This window comes from Vulpes vulpes, chromosome 16, assembly GCF_048418805.1.
Source record: "Vulpes vulpes isolate BD-2025 chromosome 16, VulVul3, whole genome shotgun sequence".
In the NCBI taxonomy this organism is placed as follows: Eukaryota; Metazoa; Chordata; class Mammalia; order Carnivora; family Canidae; genus Vulpes; species Vulpes vulpes.
Window position 1 is genome coordinate 78,234,309 of NC_132795.1, and position 25,083 is coordinate 78,259,391.

Here is a 25,083-nt window from a genome sequence, read left to right on the forward strand (position 1 = left end):
TGAAATTCCCAGCCTCACCCCCACCCCCTCATTCTCTTGAGAAGGGGGAAGGGCTGAAAGTGGAGTTGATGATTGATCATGCCTATGTAATGAGAATTCCATCAAAATCCCAGTAGTTTGGGGTTCAGAGAGCTTCTGGGCTGGTGAACACATGGGGATTTGGGGAGAGTTGCCCCTGAGGTGGCAGGGAAGCTCCATACCCTTTCCATCTCTCCCATCTGGCTATTCCTGAGTTTTTTCATAAACTGGTAATCTAGTAAGTAAAGTGTTTCTCTCAGTTCTGTGAGTCTCTCTAGCAAATTCATCAAACTGGAGCAGGAAGTTTTGGGAACCCCTGATACATAGCCAGTCAGAAGTACAGGTAACTCTCATCTGGTGTCTTGAGTCCAAGGAGGGGTCATTGGAATCTCCAGTCTGTGGCCAGTCAGTCAGAAGCACAGGAGACAACCTGAACTTGCAGCTGGTGTCTGAAGTGTGGGGGGCAGTCTTGTGGGACCGGGCCTTCAGCCTGTGGCATCTGATACTGTCCCCGGGTAGACAGTGTCAGAACTGAGGTGAATTGTAGGATACCCAGCTGGCCTCCTGAGGATAGCTTATGGCCCTGGGTCCCAGAAGACATTTTAGATGTGAAAATTCTCTAGAAAGGAAACCCCACTCTACAAAAGAAAGGTGTCAATACTTTTCTGGAAAATTAGAGTTTGTAGTAACTTTCTTATTTTTTTTTTAAGATTTTCTTTATTTATTCATAAGAGACACACAGAGAGAGGCAGAGACATAGGCAGAAGGAGAAGCAGGTTCTCACTGCGGGGAGCCTGAAACGGGACTCGATCCCAGGACCCCGGGATCACAACCTAAGCGCAAGGGAGATGCTCAACCACTGAGTCACCCAGGTGACCCATGACATTCTTATCAAAGGAGCAGCGTAGTCTAACACCAGATTCAGCACACTAGGCCCTATGGACCAAATCCCACTCACAAGTTGTTCTTAACAAAGTTTTTGTGGAACACAACCATGCCCATTCATACTGTCTAAGGCGGCTTTCACACACCAACACAGAACTGAGTAGTTGGTGCAGAGACAGAATGGGCCAGATGATGCTTTCTATCTGGCCCTCTATGGTGCAGAAATAAACAAGGGAACTGGCCACCATCACTTGTGACTGGCACCACAGAGGTAGGAGAAGGCTTCAGATGTGCTCGGGTTGGAGGCTGTTGGCACAAGAGGCTGAAGATGAGTTGCTAGAAGCAGGCCAAGCTATGAGGCTAGTAACGGGCCATGCTTGGCTTCCTCTGGTGGGTCCCAAGTTGGAAGTAGGGAAGCTGCTAGGTATCAATCACATCCTGGTTCTTTGGGGGCAGTGGTTCCCAGGGTTATTGTTTGGCTTCCTTTGCTGGTTGCTAAAGGTGGTAGCCTGACTTCTTACAAGTCTGACCTATGGAGAGCAAGCTGGCTTCCTGGGCTGGTTACTGCAGATCCTGGGCGGGTTTCCTGGGCTGGATGCTGCAGATTATGGGCCAGAGTCCTATGTTTATTTGTGGTCTGGCGATTGGCTATTTGTATATTCAGTCTCAACAGAGGAAGTTTGCTATGTTGGGACTTAAGATTCAGTATATAATTGAGTGTGTTCTGGATTTTTGGGTAAGTTACTTAAGGCCTCCATGTCTTAGGTCCCCATCTGTACATTGGGATCATGACTATTCCTACCTCATAGGGTTTTAGAAAGATTAAGTTCATGTAAAATGCACCCAGCAGAGTGACTGAGACATCGTGGGTCTCAGGGAGTGTTATTCACTGTATTATAATTGTCCCTTGAAACTCAGAGCTCCTTCAAGGCAAGTTCTGTGGGTTTGGTCCCAATGGTCTCAGTTTCCATAAGAGGATTTGGCAGCTGCTTAATAAATATTTAATGAGTGAATGAACGAATCATTGGAAACCAGAGATGGTTGGAATCTTTTTTTTTTTTTAAGATTTATTTATTTATTCATGAGAAACACACACACACACACACACACAGAGGCAGAGACACAGGCAGAGGGAGAAGCAGGCTCCATGCAAGGAGCCTGATGTGGGACTCGATCCAGGGTCTCCAGGATCACACCCTGCGCTGCAGGCAGCACTAAACCACTGAGCCACCCGGGCTGCCCAGATGGTTGGAATCTTTTTTTTTTTTTTTTTAAGATTTTATTTATTTACTCATGAGGGACAGAGAGAGAGAAGCAGAGGCACAGGCAGAGAGAGAAGCAGGCTCCATGCAAGGAGTCCGACGTGGGACTTGATCATGAGTCTCCAGGATCAGGCCCCGGGCTGAAAGCAGGTACCAAACCGCTGAGCCACCCAGGCTGCCGGATGGTTGGAATCTTAACAGCACATCTCAGAGAGAGGATTATCAGTTTGATTACTTAAAAAGAAAAAAAGAAAAAAGCCGAGGCTCAAGGCCCCCCTTTCCACCCTGAAATCCAGGCCACAGCCCTGTCTTAAAGCTAAAGGAAGCCTGTTCCCCACCCACTCTACCTGAGTAGGCCCCATGAGCTGGCTGTCTCTGAGTCTCAATGATACTTTGACTTTACTGCATTATTCAGGTGTTATTTTAATTACCAAAGGCTTTAACGGCCTCTCTGTCTTTTTGGGAGCCTTCCCACTCTTGCAATTGGTAATGTGGAAATTGGTGTCAATATTTACAATCTGACTCAGTAGTTTTCAAAGCCGCCGTGATCCTTCAAGTTAATGAGAAAGGACAGCCAGGCAAGATATCTCTTCAGTCTGAGACTTTGACCTTGACAGAGCCCGCCTTGCAGGGAAGGGGAAGCTGAGAATCCAGCAGCTGCCACACAGCACCCTCTCCCTGCCTCCAGACCCTTTCCCCGGGCCAGCACCCTGTCCCAGGCCCACTACCCCAGAATCTATCTTTTATATAAAGCTTCCCAAGAAGGAGATGCAATTGCACCCTTTCAAGCCAGGAGACCACTGGTCTTGCTGGTTCTATCTTCTAAAACCTTCTGGAATCACTGCCCTTTTAACAGCCCTTTTGCATTTGCCACATTTCAGATGCTCAGAACTTTACCCTCAAGCTATGGTCTTCTAACTCCAGTCTTCCTCTGCTTCACCCCAGACCCCATGACCCAAGTCACTTTTCAGATTGCAACCCTCCAAAGACTTCCTATCACCTACAGGTTAAAGTCCAAAACCCTTCATGTGGCATCATAGCTCTTCACTGAGCACTCGTGGCTGGGTTTGTCTCTTGCCACTCTTGCCTGACTATACTACCTACAGCCACTGCACTGTCCAGTATGGGAGCCACCAGCTGCGTGAGGCTCTTTAAAATTTTAATTAAAATGAAATAAAATTAAAAATGTAGCTTCCCAGTTGCACTATCCACATTTCAAGTGCTTAATAGTAGAGCTTACATAATAGATGACACAGAGATAGAGCATTTCTGTCAACACAGAGAGTTTTGCTGGATACTCCTCTAGGAAAATCCAAAAATTTGTGTTTCTCTGTTCTACCCTGCCAGATCTCTGCTCATGCCTTTGCTCAAAAGACCCTTCCTCTTCCCTTTCCACCTGTGTAAGGCTTAAACATTCGGTCTGGCAGTCACCTCCAGGGTGCCCTGTTGGAAGCCCCAGGCTGGGGTGAATGCTGGGCTTCTGGGTTCTAGTAGCCTTTCACATTAGCTAAACTTTATCTAACACTTATCCTATGCTGAGCTATCTGTCTCCTCCATGAAACTGTGAGTTCCTCCAGGGCAAGAACTGTATCTTCCTGGGCCCTGGGTCCCCAGGGTCTGGCACAAAGCAGGTGTTGGTTACCGTTGGCTGAACTCATGTGAACAGAACTCTCAGCAGTGCATGACCACAGGGCAATATTTACCTGTGTGTCAGTGAAGACTCTGAAGTAGAGAGAAAGTAGTCAAAAGGAAAGAGGATTTAATGGTTCAGTAATTGGGAAGCTCAGGGATGGTTCTTGCTTCCTGCATGACTGGATCCAGGGGCTCAGAGAATGTTATCAGGGCCCTGTCCTTGTCTCTCTGCTCTGTTGATTCCCCTCTCCAGGCAAGGTGACCACCAGCAGTCTTGGTTCTAAATACCTCCAATTTTGTAACTTCCATGAAGAAAGAAATTCTCTCCCCCAACATCTATCTAGCAGTCTCCAGGAAGATGCTATTTGGCCTTGCCTGGGTCATGTACCCTCCTTGAATGAATCACAGCGGCCTGCAGAAAGGAATAGTTGGCTGTATCACCCTGGCTCCTGTGGCTCTGTTCCTGGGGTAGGGGTGGAGCCAGTAAATGTCATCATGATTGACAACTCCCCAGGCCACTTGGAAAAGGAAGGCATCACCCAAAGAAACCAGAGTGGGTTGAAGAAATGCTGAGAGACAGGAGGGTCAGCTGGCCTGACTCCTTGCTCTGTGAGCTGGACTCTGGTTTGTATTCTTTTGCCCTTAGCACTTCCCCCATGTGGACCAGTGCCGCAGGGGAGTCCAGCCACTCACTCTCAGGTTTTAAGCCACCAATTAGCAGACAGCAAAGGGTCTGAAATTTGGAAGATTTCTCTAGCCTGGAATTATATAGTTGATGGAGATTCTAAGAACACCAACCATATTCTTGAAAGATATATCATAGGGACACCTGGGTGGCTCAGCGGTTGGGCACCTGCCTCCGGCTCAGGTCATGATCCCAGGATCCGGGACCGAGTCCTGCATCAGGCTCCCTGCAAGGAGCCTGCTTCTCCCTTTGCCTATGTCTCTACCTCTCTCTCTCTCTCAGTCTGTATCTCTCATGAATAAATAAATAAATCTTAAAAAAAAAAAAAAAAAAAAGATCCATCATAGAATTTGCCAACTCTGGTCAGTGCTCCATAATGGGGAGGAAATTTTTCCTCAACCCTTCAAGGTTCTTTTGGCTAATCCATGAATTAAACCGACATGAAACAAGTCAACAGGAGAAAATAAGATTTATTTACATGTAGCACATATGAGGATTTCCTAAGGATATGAGGCCCACAGGCAGTCAGGCAGTTGAGGCTTACCTACCATCCAGAGCTAAGGAGGAGGGGACGAAGGTCTGGGACTGAAAAAGGAAGGAAGGCAATTCACAGAAGATGAAAAAGAACAAATCTCTGGCAAAGAAATGTTTGCTGTACTATCCAGAGTCAATGGGACACAGAAAAGAATAGTAACAAACAGGCTTTGCTAGGTTCCTCCCTGTTTACCAGCCTAGTTTGTGATAGCTCCTCTCCTGGAGCAGGTCCTCCATCTAAATCTTTTAGGCAGTTGGGGGATAGGAAAAAAAAAAACAAAACTTAAATCTTCTGTTTTTTAAAAATAATCAGCCTAAAATAATTTATATGCCAAAAATGACACATTTCGGAGTTGCAAATTTTGCTCCCCTATACCCACAAGCTGTTGCAACCTCCTTTTCTCCTTCCTTTTAAAAAATTAAGGTATAATTTACATACAGTAAAATTCACCCTTTTTAATGTTTAGTATTGTGAGCTTTGACTATAGTCATTCATCATAATCAAAATATAGAATAGTTCCTTTGTCCACAAAAAAATTCCGTGTCCCTTTGTAGCCAGCCTTTTCCCCTACCCAGTACCTGGCAACTGTTGATCTGTTTTCTGTCCCTATCATTTTTGCCTTTTCCCAAATGTCATATAAATGGAAACATACAGTATGCCGCCTTGAGTCTGGCTTCTTTCACTTAGCATAAGGCAATTAAGATTCATCCATGCTTTTCCATACATCAAGAGTTCATTCCTTTTTATTGCTGAATAACATTTTGTTGTATGGATGCATCACCTTTTATTTATTTTTGCTGTATTTAAAAGATATATGGATTTCTAGTTTTTGGCAATTGTGAATAAAACTTCTATAAGCATATTTTCATTTCTCTTGGGTGAAAAACTAGGTGTGTGTTTTCTGGGTTGTATGGTAAATGTTTAACTTTATACAAAACTGCCAAACTGTTTTTCTGAAAAGGCTGTGTCATTTTGCATTCCTACCAGCAATGTACCAGCATTCTGGTTGCTTTGCATCCTCACTGGAGCTTGGGTCTGTTGAGTTTTTAGTTTTAGCCATTCTGATTGGTGTGTAGTAGATCTCACTGTGGTTTAAATTTGCATGTCCCTAATGACTAATAATGTTGAACATTTTTGCATATGCTTTTTTGTCATCCATATATTGCTTTGGGGAAGTGTCTGTTCATATTATACCCATTTTTTTTTTTTTAACCTACTTCAGGGTGCCTGAGTGGCTAAGTGGCTAAGCGCCTGCCTTTGGCTCAGGTCATGATCTCAGGGTCCTGGGATTTGCTCTGCTTCTCTCTTTCTCATTCTGTCTCTCATGAATATATAAATAAAATCTTAAAAAAAATTTAAAAACCTAAAAGATAATAATAATAATAAAAAAAATTTAAAAACCTACTTCAACTTACATACATATCATCATTACCACTATACATTTTGAAAGTCAGGTTCCCATCCCATTCCCAAGAACAGTTTCTTGTTTGAATTAACCTGCATTTCTAATTCCACTGTTGAGACACTATCTCTGATTGAAGACCACTTTTTTGTGGTCACTGACAGTGTCTGCATTTGGGGGCTTTTTATGTTTGTTTTGTTTTCAAAGCAGGGAGCCTGCTTCAGGACTCAATCCCAGGACACTGAGATCATGACCTGAGCTGAAGGAATATGTTTGACTGAACCACTCATTCACCCCATTACAATCATTTTTAAAAGTTAAGTTGTTTTTTTACTATTGAGTTTTGTGAGTTCTTTGTATATTCTGTATATTCAGATATACATTTTGCAAACATTTGTGGCTTGTCTTTTCATTCTTTTAAGAGTATCTTTAGAATAAAAAAATCTTAATTTTGAATAAGTCCAAGTACTTAATTTTTTCCTTTACGGATTATTTTTTTCACATCATATCTCAGAAATCTCAGAGTAACCCAAAGCTACAATGTTTCCTCCTGAAGTTTTATATTTATGTCCATGATCTGTTCAAGTCCATTTTTAATAGGGTACCAAGTATGGATCAAAGCTAATTTTTTTTGCATATGGATATCTAATTGTTCCAGCACTATTCCTTGAAAAGCCTACACTTTTTCCATTGAATTACCTTGGCATCTTTGTCAAAAATCAATTGACTGGATGTATGTACATCTCTTCCTAGACTCTCTCTTCTATTCTACTTATCTACATGTGTCTCCTTTTTCTGATACCACACTGTCTTAACTACTGTAGCCTATGATAAAATTGGCAATCAGGTGGTGTGGGCTCTCCAACATTGTTCTTTAAAAAAAAAAGAAAAGAAAAGATTATATTTATTCATGAGAGACACAGAGAGAAAGGCAGAGACATAGGCAGAAGGAGAAGCAGACTCCTTGAGGTGAGCCTGATGCGGGACTTGATCCCAGGACCCTGGGATCATGACCTGAGCCAAAGGCAAGCACTCAACCACTGAGCCACTCATGTACCCCTCCAACATTGTTCTTGTTTAAATTGTTTTGGCTATTCTGGCTCTTTTGCTTTTTCCCATAAATCTTAGAATTCACTTGCAGATTCTACCTTTGTCTGTGGGACCCATAGGCTTACGGGCGCTGACTGATCAGAATCCACACCACTGTTCATGATTTATTAAGAGGTGGTTCTAGTGTAAGGGAGACAGAGCAAGACTCTGGGACCTGATGGTTTGGACTCAAATCCTGGCTCCAAGTCTTGGCAGAACTTGGGAAAGTTACTTGACCTCCCTGTGCCTCAATTTCCTGTTCTATAACGTGAAGGAAATGTTAATACCTATTTCATGGGACTATTGTGAGGACAGCAATAGCATGTGGAAAACAAAAGCAGCACCTGGCACATAGGAAGCCTTTGGTAAGTGTTAGCTATTAATTGTATTAGCTTTACATGCCTCAATCTTTTCCCTGCTCTCCACGCTCATGCTAACATTCCACAACCACTGAACACGAACTTTTCTTTCTTGGGTAATATCTCAAGTTTTTAAGCTATTTAGTAGCCAGCTTATCACATTGTCGTGGCCCTCCTGGAGGTTCAATGTACAGCTCTTCTCTGCTGTTTCACCTGAGTTGAGCTCGCTCTCATTATGAAATTTTGTGGAAAATCGGCTTTGTGAGCCGTATGATTTGGCTAGTAGTGAAAGGCCAAGCTGAGCTCTGCCTACTGTGTCCCACCAAAGAATCGGAAGGCCAAGCCATGGTCACAGACCCCCATAACAAGCAAGTAAGGCCCTGTGCCTCTCCTGTCCAACTGGTTCTGTCCTTTCTCCATCAACCTAGCATATCCCCATGGGCAGGAGCTTGATCTGTCTGGATCCACCAGGGGCTCCTCAGTGGCAGGAGTTGCTTCCATCATAGGACCAGGAGTTGTGTCTGAATAAAGCCCAGTGTCCCTGATCTACCACGGATCCACCAGAGCTTTCCCACTGGAATGGGAAGGCTTAAGTCTAGAGGACTACAGCTACTCCAATGCTGAATATTTTTTTCTTAAATATTTTAATAATTTTTACAATCATAGTTCTAAAACGGATTGCTTTTTAACTGCCTTCTTTCAAAGAACTCAACCTTGGGGCGTCTGGCTGGCTCAGTCAGAAGAGCATGAAACTCTTGATCTTGGGGTTGTGAATTTGAACCCCATGTTGGGTGTAGAGATTACTTTAAAAAAAAGAACTCAATCTTCCCTCGATAATTCATAGCCATAGTCGTGTCCACTAATGGCTATACAGTGATGTCATGACTGGGGCCAATGCACCCTGCTGTGATGTCTCATGTACCTTCCTACAGATCAAGTGCATGGGCTTCCTTCTCTGCCAATGCTTACCTGTTTTAGGACCCATCTCTTTGGTTCTCTAAACTGAGAAACGAACCTGAACTATCAATTTCCCATTATTAGTGGCAATAACAATGAGAAAGAGAAAAGCAGCCCCTGCAAGCCAGGAGCTGGCCTGGCACCCAGAGCTAGGCTGTGGTGTTCTGTTGTTGAATATAAATGCTCTCACAGAGCATCAACATCAGATTAGACCACTTTGTGAGTAGAGTCAGAGCATGACTACAAACAGGACCATTCATCCCTTAATCATGTCAGAACACAGACCAAACAACATCATTGGCCAGACCACAAAAATGACCAAACATCTCTCCAATTTGTCTAGTATGAGTGTTTGCTGCTGCTTTACCAATTAGTTTTAGTCTCCATTCCTTCCATCTTCTAGATCAGAGATATGAAGATTCCCAATGAGAGAATTTATCTCCACTTTCTGACATTGTCTCATTCAGAGGAAACCCCGGCTTCTTTGAATACTCCTTAAAATCACCCACACTAGGGGCACCTGGGTCTGCCTTTTTGTTGTTGTTGTTGTTTTGTTATACAAATTGAATAATTTATTCCTGGTCTGAGGCTTGCCTTCTTTTACATTTACATAGAATTTGCATTTTGTTTCCACAAAAAGCAAATGATCAATATATTTTTTTTTTAATTTATTTATGATAGTCACAGAGAGAGAGAGAGAGGCAGAGACACAGGCGGAGGGAGAAGCAGGCTCCATGCACCGGGAGCCTGATGTGGGATTCGATCCCGGGTCTCCAGGATCGCGCCCCGGGCCAAAGGCAGGCGCCAAACCGCTGCGCCACCCAGGGATCCCCAAATGATCAATATTTAAAGGAATTTGATAGTGACCTATTCAATAAGGCAATTATCTTGGTAGCAAATTTTTATTGAAATCTTACATACCAAAAAAAAAAAAAAAAGAAATCTTACATACCTCAAGCTTTATAAAAAGCCAACATGATTGAAAATCGGGATCTCCCTCTAAAGCCTTAGGTATTCAAAGCTAGAAACGGTTAATTTGAAAGTAAGCAAACAAAACAACAAAACCCCCGCGGCAGATCCTGGTGAAATACTTTTTAAAAATCTAAATGAGGGACGCCTGGGTGGCTCAGCAGTTGAACCTCTACCTTCGGCCTAGGGCGTGATCCCGCCGGGATCGAGTCCCACATCCGGCTCCCTGCATGGAGCCTGCTTCTCCCTCTACCTGTGTCTCTGCCTCTCCTTTGGGTCTCTCATGAATAAATAAATAAAATCTTTAAAAAAAATAAAAATTAAAAAAATTAAAAATCTAAATGAGCTTAATGTTTACAAAAGTTATTTTAGTTCAAAAGCTATAAAATCAAAGTTATCTTAATTCCACAAAGAAGGGAGAGGGTCTCCATGCCACCATTTCCTTAGAACCTCAGTTTTTTCCATCAAATTTGGCCACAAATCAAATTTCTGTGTGCCCCCATTTTCAGGAGATTCCTCTTACTGAAGAGGCCAAGTACAAACATGGAAGAGTAACTGCCTAAGCAAGTAGGAAAGTGTTCCATAACAGTGTGCCAAGAATGCAGAGTTCTAGGTTAATCTCTGGAACTCGATCTGGACCGTGACCTTGACTTCAAACGAGATCTAGAACGGGATCTTGAAGCTCTTTTTGGTGGAGGGGACACAGAATGTGCCTTTGAGGGTGGGGCAGGAAGGGGAGAATTTGAATGAGACTGGCTTCTTGATCTAGATTTTGACTTTATATCACCTTTTCCATTTTCTTTGGGGGAACGAGGTGGAGAATGAGACCTGCTTCGAGATTGCTCATACTCTTTTTTTTTTAGATTTTATTTATTTATTCATGAGTGACAGAGAGAGAGAGGCAGGCAGAGACATAAGCAGAGGGAGAAGCAGGTTCCATGCAGGGAGCCTGATGTGGGACTTGATCCGGGGACCCTGGGATCACGCCCTGAGCCGAAGGCAGATGCCCAACTGCTGAGCCACCCAGGTGTCCCGCTCATACTCCTTAGATCTGCTTCGAGAGCGCCAAAGGGAGCCCCGATCTGACTTGGGCTTAGATGTGCTTTATGACCTAGATTTCCTGACTTTTGATCGAGAACGTGATCGACCTTTGCTCCGAGACCTGGATCGGGAGCGACTTTCTGAGATACTTGGAGATCTACTGCGGCTGCTCCTATGACTCCCACTTCGTGACCTTCTCCTAGACCGTGACCTTGGTCTGCTTCCAGAGTAAGACCGCCTATGGCTCCTTCTGTGGTTTATCCTCAATGAGCCTAATATTTCTGCCATTTATTTCCACACCATCGGTGTATCCAAAGCAGCTTCACGTCGGAGTGGGAACGGAATTCAGTCACGCCCTGGTTTGAGCATTCTTTGTGAGCGTCGGCATGGGTCACTTCACCTGCTTGTCTCATGAAATCCTTTAAATCTTGCCAACAAGATTGCAATGACTTGAAAGATCTTCTGCAATGAGCCTGAACGCCGTACGAACAGGTGGCCGTATCCGTCCTGCCCGAGGCTCTCGGCTGCTGCAGCCCCAGCCTGCGGCCACCCCGCGCGGGCTCCGGTCACGCTCCGCAGGGCTCTCTGCGGTCCAGCGCGGGAGTCCCGGGCCATTCCTGGGGTCGACCTCGAGGAGGCGGCCGGAGCCACCGACAGAGCCCTGGATGTCCTCCCGGACGTTTAGCTAAGGCGTCCTATGTGGACCCGGAGGGCAGGGGCCCCGAAGGCTGGCTACCGACCCGAGGGCTGCAAGGCAAAAGCCGGGGTGCGGGGTGGGTGCAGGTGCGGGCGCAGGGTGGGTGCGGGTGCAAGGTGGGTGCGGGTGCAGCGACAGCCTAAACACGTGCCTCACCAGGCTTCTGCCTTTGGCTCGGGTCGTGATCCCAGGGTCCTGGAATCAAGTCCCACGTCAAGATCCCTGCTCAGTGGGGAATCTGCTTCTCCCTCTGCCTGTGTCTCTGCCTCTCTCTCTCTCTCTGTGTATCTCTCATGAATAAACAAATAAAATCTTTTGTTTAAAAAATCATGGGCAGCCCAGGTGGCTTAGCAGTTTAGCACGGCCTTCGGCCCAGGGTGTGATCCTGGAGACCCAGGATGGAGTCCCACGCCAGGCTCCCTGCATGGAGCCTGCTTCTCCCTCTGCCTGTGTCTCTGCCTCTCTCTCTCTCTCTCTCTCTCTGTGTGTGTGTGTGTGTGTGTGTCTCATGAATGAATACACAAAATCTTAAAAAAAAAAAAAAAAATCACCCACACTAGCCCAAATCCTTAATAAGTCCTCATGACACCGTTCTGAATATTGAGAGATACGGTGCCTTCATTCAAAGAGGATACCAGTAGGATTACAGGAATCACAGCAGGGTCATTGGGAAGCTTTCTGTGTCCCTCAAGTACCAAACCTCCGGAGAAACCTGTGTGCAAGGAATAATCTGTGAATCCTTTATATATTTTGAATCAACACAAAATCCTTTGGGGAACGTGCTATCTCCCGCTTGCCCACCCACCCCCACCCTGGCTCCAGATTATCCTGAGAGAGGGATGGGCTCAGTTCTACTGCATTAAGGAGAAGAAAAAAATTTAACTGCTCAAAAAATTATTGGTGGAAAAATGTCTGCCAACAGAGATTGCTTCCATAATGGGGCCCAAAATAGAGTGAGCAAATAAAGCTGTTGAGACATCGATGGGTTTAGTTTCAGCAAGTGTTCCCCGCTATTTAGAAGACATAAAAATGATATTTGCAATGAGCAAGTAGTGTTTTATTTCTGGTGGGGAAGTATTTCTCATTTAGCCCATTTCATTTCCTTTATGAAACAGGAAGCGAACATCTCACGCTTTTGGAAGGTGATAGCATATAAAACTGCATCTGACTGTAAATGTGAGGCTATTCAGTCTGTTGTAGTTAAAAATTTGAAATTTTGGCCAATGTGGCTTTTTTTTCTTAAAGGTTTTATTTATTTATTTGAGAGAGAAAGAGAGCATGGGACAAGGGCAGAGGGAGAAGCAGACTCTCCACTGAGTATGAAGCCGGACGTGGGGGCTCTGTCCCAGGACCTTAGATCTTGACCTGAGCAAAAGGTAGATGCTTAACGGCTCAACTGACTGAGCCACCCAGGGGCCCCTTGCAAATGTTTTAAACGGAGGAAAAGAGAACTGATGGTGCAGATGATGTGCTTCATTTCAGTCTTCTGTTCCCATGGTCCTTTCAGAAAGAATTCAGGGCCCTTTATGCAGACAGGAAGTTTGCATTTCATCATGAGTTGGTGGGAGAGCAAGTCTGGACCCCAACCACAGAGGGGACCGCTCCCCCCTCCCCATCTCGCACTTTCTCAGAAGTTCAGTGGCTCAAGAAGAAGCCCCAGTCTGAAAGCCCATAGGAATCTTCCATCCTCCTGCAGGCTGTATCCCTTGCTGCTCTGCCCCTACAGTGCGCTGTAACTGCCTACAAGCAGGAGGAAATAATGATTTTCTCCTATATGGCAGTGTTTTCTTTTTCATTCCTTATTGAGCTATCATTAAGTCATGAGATACTCTGGGGAAATCACTTTAATCTCTTCGGGGTGTCTCACAGTCCCCTGAAGGTGATTTGAGTACATCCAGGCAATATTTCACTACTGAATCAGGGAATGAGCTGCTAGAAAAACTCATTTGCTGTTTGACTTGCATGTCCCAGGCCCTCAGCTGACAGGATGGCCTCCTCCCACGGCCTGCTCCCTCCTGCTGCCTTCTCAACAGCAGCAGCCCGCATTTCCGCCCTCCGCTGACTCCTAAAATCGAGAATTGGTCATTGCGGTGGGATCATAGTGGAGGGGAGACGTCTGTTCTTCTCGGTCCTCCACTGGGGCTCTGTAACCCAAGGCAGATTAATAAGAGAAAAGCATACAAATTAGTTTAATGTGAGTTTTACATAACAGAAGAGCCCTCAGAAGGAAATGAAGGCAGGCAGAGGCACTCAAACCAAGAGCGATTTTATGTCGGGTTTGAGGAAGAGTGGGAAAGTCATGGGGAAATGCGAATAGATCAGCGGGTAGTAAACTGGGGGTAGTGATGCCTCTTTTGTTCAGATTCCTCTTGGCTGTCCCTCCATTTTCGGAGATAGGAATGTTTCTTTCCTCCTGGTGAAGAGAGGGCACCTCTGACATGAGGGTTTTATGTGAGAAGGGCAGGCAGTCCCTCTTGCAGTTGCCCTTTCTCAAATCCCCTCAGTGTAAACTATTCAATATGCCAAGGGATTTGTTAAAACACAGGGCCCCCCCCCACACACACACCGATTTCCCCTAGCAGCTGGATTTCTGATTGTCTTCAGGGCCAATTCTGCTCTCAGCTTCTCCATCTGTGAAATGTAAATGATCAGGGGCTGGTTTGGCCTTTGAAGGGCCATCAGTTGGAGGGGGTGATGGAGAGCCAAGATATTTCCAGAAGATGGAGAAGGATTAGGAGTTTTTTCCCTCGAGGTCGCAGAGTTTAACTGTATACTCCTAGAAAGAATTATGAATATATTCTATTTTCCCAGAGCAATATGATGGAGTCTCTGCTTCACTGTCCTAACCCAAAACTCACAGGTCATGAAAGCTGGAAGGGACCCCAAGGACCATTTAATTCAAGAGTTCTCAACTGTGGTTGCTCTTGTAATCATTTACTGAGCTTTTTACAAGGTATCCTACCTGGACCCCAACCCCCAGAGCAATTATATCAGACCCTGGAGACAAATCCAGAGCCTGCTTTCCTAAAGCTCCCTAGAACACTTCAGTGTCCAGCCAGTATCAAGCACCAAAAATCTGGATAAAGCAGAAGACAACCTGGGGAGGTGATGTGGGTCAGACTAAAGTCTTATGAGAAGGGGATCAGGGGCAGCCCCGGTGGCGCAGCGGTTTGGCGCCGCCTGCAGCCCAGGGCATGATCCTGGAGACCTTGGATCAAGTCCCACATCAGGCTCTCTGTATGATGCCTGCTTCTCCCTCTGCCTGTGTCTCTGCCTCTCTCTCTCTCTGTCTTTCTGAATAAATAAATAAAATCTTAAAAAAAAAAAAAAAGAAGGGGATCAGATGGCTTGTGGTGAGTAAGGGACAGGCGGGCTAGGTGGGGAGAAATAGATAGGGGCCTATGGGATCAGGCTTATAGAAATCCCCAGAATGCGGAAGTGTAAGGAAAGCAGAGATAAGGGAACACACCAGACCTCCTTGCCCTAGGAGGTATCTTATTTATGACAGTCTCCTGTGGTCAACAGAAAAGAAACAGACCCTAAAAAGACCCATTGGAGATGTTATCACTAGTTCTGTTTACACAAAGTTGCTGTCAGTAGAGAAATTTAAAAGATTTAAGATCCCTGGTTAGCTTTTAATGAAAGATTATTCCTAAAAGCCCTCAGTGGCAACCCCTCTCAGTCCTGAGAGCTTTTTCTGTATCCTTGCTTAATAAAACTATCACTTTACTCATGCTCCTTTGTCCTCCAGAATCATTCTTCAACTCTGTGAGACAAGAACCTAGCTCTCCTGCTTCAGTGGCAGCCAAAGGCAAAAGTCATACAAGGACTAGGAGGGTGGAGACCTACAGGGCAGCATCAACACCATCACCCAGTCAGCAAGTTTTGAATATGTGCTGCGTGCCAAGCTCTCCAGTGGGTAAAAAGGATACATAAGTGAGTTATTCACTCTGCTCAAGAAGCAAACTATTTGCTGGCGGACTTGATCACAAACCAATAGCTGGAGGAAGGGGAAAGTGGGGTTTATGCTCAAAGATGTTCATTGCAGTATTATTTACAATAGTGAAAAACAGAAAGCAGTATCCAGTCATAGGAGAATTCTTAAGTAATCGCTAGGTTATGTCTACTTGATGCAATATTTTGAAGCCATTGACCTGATCAAAAGATTAACTGAGGCTTATTTAAATTTTTAAGAGTTTATTTGAGCAAAAATCTTTTGGAATTTGGAAGTGCCAAACCAGAAGTGGTTGGAGACTCCATGGATGGGAGCTCAGGGAGAGATCTTGTAGAGAAAAGGCGGAGTGGAAGCAAAGTAAGTAGTTTGCAAACTAACTATGATCGGCTATAGCTTAAAGCCTACTTGGCTGTTTGTGCTTGGTTTTCCTTACCTTTCAACTTTATAACCTTGAGGGCTTTGCAGACTTGACATGGGTTTCCTTATATAGGCCCTATATGGGAAAAAGAAGGTGACATTGTACAGGGGCTATGATCATAGGTTACATGCATAAGTAAAAGGCTACAAGGAAACACACCAAATGTTAACAGGTGTTGGGAACTGGGTGCTTCTTCTTCTTAACTTCTTCCTTCCTTTTCTCTTTCAATCATTTTGAAATGAGCCAGAGCAGGCCAGGGAGTTGGAACTCACTTGGTGAAGAGTGGGGGCCATTCCTTACCTCTCATCTTCAGAGTGTCCTGCATGTTGTATGTCATCAGATACAGAAAGACCTGCCAGGACTCTCCCCCAGTGTTAACTGGAGAGTCAGAGAGAGAGAGAGAGAGAGAGAGAGAATGCAGGTCTCCGGCATTTCAGTCTGGATCTGGGGGTGGGGGTGGGGTGTCTGCACAGTCTGAGCATGAGGGCAGGTCCAAGGGGGTAGATAGAAGGCTGTGATGATGGGGTGATGGGGTGTACCCATTGAGGGCATTGGGCCTATGCTGGATCTTCACCCTCCTCACCCTCCCACCCAGGAAGAGACCCCTGAGCAGCATAGTTTACAACCAGGTGATGGAGGGGAGGTGCCTCTAGGACACCTGCTCCTTGAAATGACTGTCAAAATGGTCGAGGTTACGTTTGTTCTCAACATGGCAACACTACCAATCACAAATGGCCAACTAGGTTTTGAGCTATAGCCAATCAGTAGTTTCCTCGGACTCTGGTCTTAGGAACAGCTTGGAGGAGGTAGGGCCAAGGCTAGTTTAACGTGGATATTTGGGTGCAGGGACTTGATTAGAACTGGGAGAGAGAGTCATGATACAGGGGTTTAGTACTGAAGGACACAGCAAGGCAAGGATTTGGAGGCAAAGATTTTGAAGAGTCTTGGGAAGTAAACTGTCCCTTGATGTTCTCTACAGAAGAATCAAACAAACAAACAAACAAAAAAAGAATCAAACAGTTTGATGTTCATTTAAATCAGAAATTTCTTGGGATGTCTGGGTGTCTCAGTGGTTGAGTGTCTACCTTCAGCTCAGGTCATGCTCCTGGGATCCTGGCATCAAGTTCCACACTGGGCTCCCTCCATGGAGTCTGCTTCTCCCTCTGCCTGTGTCTCTACCCCTCTCTCTCTCTCTCTTTGTGTCTCTCATGAATAAATAAATAAAATCTTTTAAAAAAAAATCAGAAAAAATAAATAAATAAAAAATTAAAAAAAAAATCAGAAATTTCTTAGCCTTGGCACTTTTGGCAATTTGGGCTAAATAATTCTCTGTGGCTGTCCTGTGCATCATAGGATATTAACAGAATCTCTGGCTAGTACCCACTAGATGCCAGTAGCCCTTCCCTCTACAACAGTGAAAACCAAAAATGTTTCCAGGGTTTGGGGTGGGGGGTATAAATTTAAATGAGCCTTCCAGGAAGTTCCTGGAATGAACAAGAAAATTATTTGCAACTTTTATCATCTTTGGCAAAAGTTTCCTATAATAGTAAAATCAGTTAATAAGAACAGTGGAAGGGGTACCTGGATGGCTCAGTGGTTGAGCATCTGCCTTTGGCTCAGGTCATGATCCCGGGTCCTGGGATCAAGTCCCACATTGGGCTCCCTGCATGGAGCCTGCTTCTCCCTCTGCCTGTGTCTCTGCCTCTCTCTGTGTCTCTCATGGATAAATAAATAAAATCTTAAAAAAGAAAAAAAAAAAAAAGGACAGTGGAAGAGTAAAGTCATGTTAATGTGGATTTTAAACTTGGTGGTTGCAGATGGTTTCAGTTCTCACCCTGGGGTCCTGTTAAGCCTCTTGCCCCCACCTCTCCTTCCTGCTCTTTGGTCTCTTGCAAGTCACCTCTTTCTGGGCAGCTTCTAGCTAGAATATATTACATTTCTAAAGTCAAGAGCCAACAGCTTCTGAGAGATGAGAACAGGCTGAGGTCTACTGAACCCTTAGCTGAAACATGAGCAAGTGTCATCGCCCGTTTTATACCTAAGGAAACCGAGGCTCAGAAGAGGGAAGAGCGTTTCTCCTGCCCCGCAGGGAGCGGTGAGGTTGGAATCAGAATGCAAGGGTCTGACTCCAAACTAGGTCGCCAAATTTAGCAAAACTATTCTGAGACATACTTCACTCAAAGAATGAGATAAATTTGGTGTTTATCTGAAATTCACATTAGGCCTTCTGCATTTTACCTGGCTACTCCCCTTCAGCATGGCGGGCGCAAGGCCAGGGGTGTCGGGTGCTGGCTCTGAACCGATGGACCCGCCCGGCCTGGGGGCGCGGCGCAGGGAGGGGTGAAGCCCGCGCACGGTCCCGGGCTCGAGCGGCTGGCGAGGAGTGACCCCTGGTGGCCGCGCGGCGCCTTGCAGCCCCGGCGGCCCAGACCCCGCGGGGGGCCCCGGCCGGCAGCGGCGCACAGCTGTCTTGGGCCCTGACCTCGGTCAGAGCGGGGTGCACCCGGGGACTCTGGGGAAGCAGGGCGGGCCAGGCTCAGAGCCACCTGCGAGCTCTCTGAATCCGTTCGGCTGGACTGGAGGTCCGCTCCCCGCTCCCCGCTCCCCGCGCCCCGCTCTGGGGCGGCCGCTCCATCGCCCCCAGGCGGCTGGCCTGCAAGGAGCAGCTTCCCAAGCTCCTGAGTCTACAAGGACCAGAGGAAGAGAGGCTGTTCTTTTTTTTTTTTTTTTTTTAAGATTTTATTTATTTATTCATGAGAGACACACACACAGAGAGAGGCAGAGACACGGGCAGAGGGAGAAGCAGGCTCACTGCGGGGAGCCCGATGTGGGACTCGATCCCAGGACTCCGGGATCATGCCCTGGATTGAAGGCGGCGCTAAACCGCTGAGCCACCCGGGCTGCCCCAGAAAGGCTGTTCTTGTGTAAATCTGCTTTTCAGTACATCTGCCAGTCTCCCTGTGTCCTCCCTTGGAGACTCATTTCTTCCACGCTCCACTGCAGCGTGCTCTGTGGCAGGAAATGGCATGTTCTGAAGGTCACAAACATGGTCCAGGTGGGGCCTGCTTTCTCAGGGCTGTTGAGGAGACAGGCCTGGACAAACCAGTCCCACAGCACCCAGAGTGGCTTCCACCTCCTGCCCTACAGAAGCCCACCTGCTGGCCTTTTTCTCTGAGAATTGCAGAGGCCAGAGTATCTTGGGGTGGTAGTGAGGGTGTCTTCCCAGGGGTCCCTCTGCTGTCTGGACCCGGCTGACTTTTCATAGTGTCTGGGCCTGAAGGTGTCACTGGCAGTGCCAGCCTGGCCAGGGCTCACTGGGTTCTCTGTGTGCAGCCCAGGGCCCTGCAGAACTTCAGAGGGCCAATGCTCAGGTGCCTTTACAGCTCATTCTCCTTTTTCCCTCCATAGTTATTCTCCACCCACCTTCATCCTACTGTGCCCGCAGGCTGACTGCTTCACCTGGGTTCCCTTGTCCTCTGGCTTCAGGTTCTAATCAGTCAAGGGGAGGGTCACTAAAAAGGGATACAGGGATGTGGTAACTGCCTCCTCCCTCCCCACTGCTAGCCTGAGGGTTGGAGGGGCTGTTCCTCTACCTGAGGCCACAGCCTATGGTCACTCTTTCCTACAGCTGCAGGTCTTCTTTCCTACAGCTGCAGGTGTCCCCTAGTCCCGGTCAGGGCTCTCTCCCTTGCCCCTTTAGGCTTAGGGCATAGTGGCTCAAGGGGAAAACCCTTCTTCAATTAAGTAAGGGGTGGGGGGTGCGGCTGCAAATTAAACTAACAAAAGAGATTAACACAATTTTTATTGTGTTAGAAAAGGCACACAATTTTTATTAATATTTTCATGTGTGGGTGTTCACAGAAAATAAGTAAAATACAGAGAAGTGGTTTGATTGAGGCAGGGGAGTTAAATACCATTTTAACAAAGGAAAGAGGGTTTGGGCTTGAAGGGGTAATAAATTGTAGGGTAGTGACTAGGAAACGTATGGGGGAAACTACTAGAAGATACTAATTATTTTAAGTTTTGTTTATGCAGATTCATCTTGATGCTGATTCTCTGTCTCTGATGGTGAGAGTCACTCCTGACCCAGGAGGGGGGACACCTTCACTAGGGAAATGTATGGCCTAGTTTTGGGTGACTTAAAGCCAGGACAGAGAACTCTTCCCGCATTTGTTGATTCTCAGCTACCTTCAGCTCAAAATAATCCGTTTGCTATAGTGACATATTTTGAGGTGCCATCTCCTGGTCCCTCACTTACTACTGCTTCTCCTAGCAGGCTTCATTGTCATGCATTGCTCATTTCTCTTAGCCCTGCCCACACCATTGCAAACAGTCCCTCGTGAAGCTGTGCGTCTTGCTAAGGTGATAGAATGACAAAGTCAGCCTCGCATTTCCAGCATCAAACGCACTTGCAGGCTGAGAAGTCCCCGGCACACAGCTGGGAACCCAGCCTAGTGGGAGAAAGACCATGACAGTTGAGCCACCCAGCCCTGCTTGGAGAGTCAGGCAGCTTCCTGAAGAATAAGGAAGAATGAGCCAACTGGAGGGAAGCAGACAATGCTGGAGAAGCAGCAGCCTGCACAAAGGGCTGAGGGTGGAGAGGTCATGCGTCGGGCACTAAAATGGCCACAGGAAGGCCAGCCTGGAAGATTGGTCATTAGGCATGACCTGAGCAGATAGTGTGCCCCTCCTAGTGCAGGGCCCTCGGTCTCTGACACCTCCAATCTGATTAGGGAACAGCCTCTATGACACAGAGAGTCCATCTCAAAAGGACCCAGATGAGGGCCAAGCAGTAAGTGCTGAGGATGTTCCAGATTGTGCATGTGTGTGTGCACATGCGTGTGTGTGTGTACATGTTGGGGGAGGGATCCAGCCAGACATGATTTGTGTTTCTCTGGGGGGCACCTAGATAGCTCAGTCAGTTAAGCATCTGCTTTTGGCTCAGGTCATGATCCCAGGATCCTGGGATTGAGTCCAGAGTCTGGCTCCCTGCTTTATGGGGAGTCTGCTTCTCCCTCTCCTTCTGCCTCTCCTTTTGCTGGTTCGTTCTCTCTCTCTCTCTAACACATAAATAAGATCTAAAATAAATAAAATAAAATAAAATAAAATAAAATAAAATAAAATAAAATAAAATAAAATAAAATAAAATAAAATAAAATAAAATAAAATAATAAGATAAAATAAAATAAAATAAAATAAAATAAAATAAATCACTCTGGCTGTTGCAGGGGGAATGGGTGAATGTTAGGGAGATAAGTAGGGAGACCAGTTAGGAGGACAGCACCAGTCGTGGAGAGAAGGGAGGGACACTTTTGTGCTGTTTGGAGGTGGAGCTGGCCTATGTAGCCGTAGTCCAGGCTTAGCATGTGGAGAAGAAATCAGGGAGGAGAGGCATCCAGAGTTCTGGCTCCAGCAGCCGGGTGCACAGAGAGGCGTCACTTACTCAGATGGAGAAGAGGCAGAGGATAGGCTGGGAGGAGGGATCAAGAGCTCAACTTTAAGTGTGTTAAGAGACACACTGAGACAACCAGGCGGTGGGATATGTGGCTTTAGAAGTCCAGAAAGTAGTCTTGCGAGGTTGGGTCTTGCAAGGGAGGAAAGTGGTTGTGTGAGGCAGAATTATGACTCAAAGGATTGGTGGGTCCTGGAGGCAAGGGTCCTGAAAGAGTCCTGGTGAACAAGTTATAGTGAGACGGAAGCAGAATGGACCCCATAAAAAAAGCTGGGGTTTTTTTTCCCCTTTACTCCAGCTTCTATTCCTGCTGGGGCCTGCATGCCCACCCCACTGTACACATGCTTGTAATGCAAATAGCGTATGTCTTCCTTCTCAGGGACCAAGAGATAATGATATCTTTGGAGTCTTCCAGCATGATAGATGACATCTAAGGGGTGAAGGGGCAAGTGGTCATAAAGGTTTGCCAAGACCACTGACTCCTAACACCTTGATGCCAAGACCCCTGGCTTCTGGGAATGAATGACTTACAAAGGACACCTGGACCCTGTCCTTGTTCTGACCAGTTCCTGGATGCCTAAGAGGTATATGCACCAGGCCACAATAGCCAACCAAAACCCCAGACCCTTAGCAAAGACAAGACTCCTGGATGTTCCATCTATCCATCTCTGTCTATCTATCTATCTATCATCTATCTATCTTCAATAAACTCTGCTTTCACATTCTGCTGGCTGGTGTCTGATTTCCCTCTTTCAGGAAACCAGGAATCCCCTTGGCTAGAACCCCCTATCTGGATCCTCAGACCCGGCCTCCTCCATCAGTGGCCTCCTTCATCAGTAGTCCTGATCAGTCAACTGCTTAGTTAGTTTACAATCTTATCTCTTAGTAGCAGATATTTCCTGGAGCAAACAGCCGAATTATTTTTGTTTGATCCTGGTATTGTTTAACACGGGGACAGGGAAGTGTGTTCATTTCAGTTCTCATCATTAACTGAGTGTCCTCAAGCAAGCACCTTGAAAAAAAAACCCAATTATTAGATAGTGCTTACTCTGCTGCACAGCTGTAACTCATTTGATTCAATACCCAGTAAGGTGGGTATTGTTATTTACCCATGTTATAAGTGCCTCTTGTTTCAAATACAGACAAGTAACCTCTTTGAGGTCACATGGCTGGTTAGTGGTAAGTCTGGGCCCCAGCATCCAAACTCCTACTCCCTTTCTCTCTCTCTCTTTTTAAAGATTTTATTTGAGAGAGAGTGCATGGGCACACGCACAAAATCGGGGGAGGGGCAGAGGAAGAGGGAGAAGCAGACTTCTCACTAAGCAGGGAGCCTGGGGCTCCACCAGGTACTTGATCCCAGGACCCTGAGATCATGACCTGAGCCGAAGTCAGCCGCTTAACCCCCTGAACCACCCAGGGGCCCCTCTTATTCCCTCTCTTGTTTAATTGCCTAACTTCTCAGTTTCTCCTTATATACAGAGAGGGATCAGCCCAGATGATAAGGGCTTTGGTGGAGAAACCGAGGTGTTGAGGAAAGAATCATTCATGACACTTATTAAAGATAGTGAGGTAAGGGCGCCTGGGTGGCTTTGCGGTTGAATGTTTTCCTTCGGCTCAGGGCATGATCCTGGGGTCCTGGGATCGAGTCCTGCATGGGACTCCCTGCAGGGAGCCTGCTTCTCCCTCTGTTTATGTCTCTGCCTCTCTCTCTCTGTGTCTCTCATGAATAAAATCTTAAGAAAGAAAGAAAGAAAGAAAGAAAGAAAGAAAGAAAGAAAGAAAGAAAGAAAGAAAGAAAGAAAGAAAGAAAGAAAGAAAGAAAGAAAGAAAGAAAGAAAGAAAGAAAGAAAGAAAGAAAGAAAGAAAGAAAAAAGATGGTAAGGCAGGCTTGATTCAAGAGGGGCTATAACAGTTGGGGTTTTGTGGTAGGGAAGCAAGGTCCTGCTCCGCTCTGAATGTAATAAGGAAAAGCAGGGATTTATTGCCAATGAGCAGGGGGTGATCAGTAGATAGAAAATGACTAAGAGGTAGGGTAATTCTTTGCTAAACTGACCTAGCCGGATTGTTGCTGAAGGCAGGCCAGAGTGAAAAGATACTGAGTGGCCAGGGAATCCCTGGGTGGCTCAGCGGTTTAGCGCCTGCCTTTGGGGTCGATCCTGGGTTTGATAGAGGTCCCTGCATGGAGCCTGCTTCTGCCTGTGTGTGTGTGTGTGTGTGTGTCTATGTCTCTCATGAATAAATAAAATCTTAAAAAAAAAAAAAAAAAAGATACTGAGTGGCCAGACCAACAGGAGGGGATTTTCACTAAACCGAAGCAGGATTCTTGCTAACAGTGGACACTGCAGAGATGAACAGGGAGCCTAGAAGTCAGAGCCTAGCTGAGCAGGAAGCCTGTCTAAATTTGGTCAAGGAGAGAATCTTCCAAGGAGGGAAAACTTTTCCTCTCTTCTCTGGTGAAGTGAATGAGCCTGCAATTAAACTGACAAAAGCTAGATTAGCAAGTGAACAGACAGAGCTTATTTCTGCACCAGGCACACAGGCACGCACTCACGTGGGAGTGCTCAGAGTAACTCAAAGGGGTGGTTAGGATGTGGGGCTTTTATATCTAATTTAGTAGGAAAAAGGGAGGGGGGAGAAAAGGCTCCTATGGGAAGAACAAATAAATCTCTTTAGGAAAGACAAATGGCTTTTTAGGAGAAGAAACTTGAGAACTTGAAATAAGAAAGTCTGGGATGATGCTTGTTTCTGCAGATGCCAGTGGTCTTTCTGCCTTCAGAACCGTAAAGCTTCCCCAGGGAGGGCACCGAAGGCATGTTTGCTCTGTCTGTCTCCTGGGAGCAGACCCACAGCAAAACGGTAATTTATGGCAGTCCTCATTTCGCATTAGTTTCTGCTTTTAGTCAGATAAGAGAAGTTCTGGGAGGCATTTTTTCCCCCCCTGTATCTGCTGAATCTCAAATGGCTCCAGCTTAAAATAATCTTTACTTTCTCAATCCCTAGAAATAAGAAGTCCCCACAGGGCTCCTCCAGTTCCATCATTTGGTGGCTCACCAGATGGTAGATGACAAGCTGAGCTATGTCACCAGGATCAACCGCATGCCACAGCTGTTGGGGCCACGCTCTCAAACCCCTGCTTGGGGTCTTCGGCCTGAGGCAGACTTTCTCTGAAGGGAAGCTCTCCTGATGTGGAGACAGCATGTTCCAGGTGAGGGTGAGGACTTCAGGTGAGCTGATGAAAGCTTTTCGGATTGGGATTGGTGACGAGAAGTGGGCAAGAGCATTGTAGGGGCTGAGACAGTGTGTGTGTGGGGGGGTGTTGGGGGGGCTGGTATTTCTAGGGCACGTATTATGTGCTCATTCCATTTTCCTAGTAATCCTCTGAGGTCCCCACCCATCAGAGCTGGAGACCAGGGCTCAAGTGCAAGTAATTTACTCACGCTGCCCGACGTGTCTGTGGCGTACCCGGGATTGAACAGTCAACGGTCACCAGCAGAGGACAGGATTGCTGTCAGCTGGGAAGGGAGACTGAGGCCAGACTTTGAGATCAGAGGCCAATAAAATGTGAAAAGGCCTCTCTAGTTATTAGAAAAGCCATCCAGCCGGATGGCCCTGGGAGCCAGCCCCCCTGGCACAGCTGTTCCAGGTCTGAGAAGAGGCTGCTGGGGCAGGAGGTACAGGGAGCTGCCTGCACCCTCTCCCTGGGTGGCCTAGGGCCTGTCCTCCCCAG

General features: G+C 46.3%; 1 pseudogene; it reads right to left on the bottom strand.

Moving 5' to 3' along the window:
- Window positions 1–10,230: 10,230 nt before the first annotated feature.
- LOC112915391 (uncharacterized) lies at window positions 10,231–13,577 on the bottom strand (annotated as a pseudogene).
- Between the last annotated feature and the right edge of the window lie 11,506 nt (window positions 13,578–25,083).